This window comes from Medicago sativa, chromosome 8 (genome assembly GCF_051527215.1).
Source record: "Medicago sativa cultivar Bolivia chromosome 8, Bolivia_mono, whole genome shotgun sequence".
NCBI classification, from domain to species: Eukaryota; Viridiplantae; Streptophyta; class Magnoliopsida; order Fabales; family Fabaceae; genus Medicago; species Medicago sativa.
In genome coordinates this window covers 84,758,282-84,759,700 of record NC_140756.1, presented here as the reverse complement: position 1 = coordinate 84,759,700, position 1,419 = coordinate 84,758,282, and the positions used below count along the sequence as shown (strand labels likewise).

Below are 1,419 nucleotides of genomic sequence, written 5' to 3'. Positions count from 1 at the left end.
CGTAATAGATCAATAAAGAGAAGGAAAAAACAAACAAAGCAAAACAAAAGAAAACTTTAGCTAGCTAGGTCCTTACTCCTTACAAGTCTCATTTATTAAGGTGATGGAACAAAAAAATGAAAATGAAACAATTGCTTCACACTCAACCTTAAACACAGAAACAACAACACCTGCAAGAAGTACCATAAAAAAAAGTGGTATTGGTGGAATTGGAAGCCTCATAAAACTACTTCCAACAGGGACAGTTTTCTTATTCCAATTCCTAAACCCTGTTGTTACAAACAGTGGTCACTGCAAAACAAGCAACAAGTACCTTAGCTCAATTCTGCTTGTAATATGTGGTTTCAATTGTTTCTTTTCAACCTTCACAGATAGTTATACAGGAACTGATAAAAAAAGACACTATGGAATTGTCACAACCAAAGGATTATGGCCTTCTCTGGCACCATCAAATTCGATTGATTTAACAAAGTACAGGCTTAAAGGTAGTGACTTTGTGCATGCTGCTTTGTCTTTGCTTATTTTTGCATTGCTTGGACTTCTTGATACAAACACTGTGCTTTGCTTTTATCCTTCTTTTGAGTCAACTCAGAAGCGTCTTCTGCAGGTTTTGCCTCCAACTATTGGTGTATTTGTTGGTTGGATGTTTGTGATGTTTCCACAACATAGACATGGAATTGGATATCCTGTTAGTACTGATGATTCCCATGATACCTCTAGAATATCCATTGATACCACTGAATCTCCACAAAATCCAATCCATAATGTTTAGTACACATGTAGAACTTGAATTGCGTTACTCAGTCTACGCAACTGATTATGCGAGGAATCAGGTTTAAAGTCTGACCCTTACATATTACAATGTCCTACCAACTCAGTCATGATCACGGAGACATAAATTTTTATTGGTAAAAAATAATTATGTTGATTGTGTTAGTGTGAGAAATCATTGTGTAATGTGTCAAGACCGTACACAATCACACAACCAATCAAAAACATATTGATTTCAATAGGAATTCTTGTGTTTTTTATTATATTTTTTTATGATTGCTTTAATAAGATTTTTAGCTTTCGATTTATTGTGTGATTGTAGGGTGAACTTCTAAAAGTGTTGCCAACAAATGCTCATGTAATGTGTAAAAACAAAAACAAGTATTCATGTAAATGGTGACGATAATCTTCAAAAAGTCTCAATTTGGACATTAGTTACTTTATATGGGTGTCATGTTTTGGATGATTCAGTTTGAACTTTGAACCATCATGCCGTGTGAGTTTTAAAATATGTATATATTATGGGAGAAATTCTTACATAAACTCTTACCTAAGAGATAATTCTTACACCCAACCAATTAAAATCAAACATCTCATTAAAATAATAAAAATAATTAATATCATAATTTTTTTTCATTATTTTTAATA

General features: G+C 32.8%; 1 pseudogene across 1 annotated transcript; it reads left to right on the top strand.

Annotated features, from left to right (window-relative positions):
• LOC146902495 (protein DMP2 pseudogene) lies at nt 1–1,010 on the top strand (annotated as a pseudogene). The gene has a single exon (XR_015023267.1). The product of XR_015023267.1 is annotated as a protein DMP2 pseudogene (transcript).
• Nucleotides 1,011–1,419: the final 409 nt, after the last annotated feature.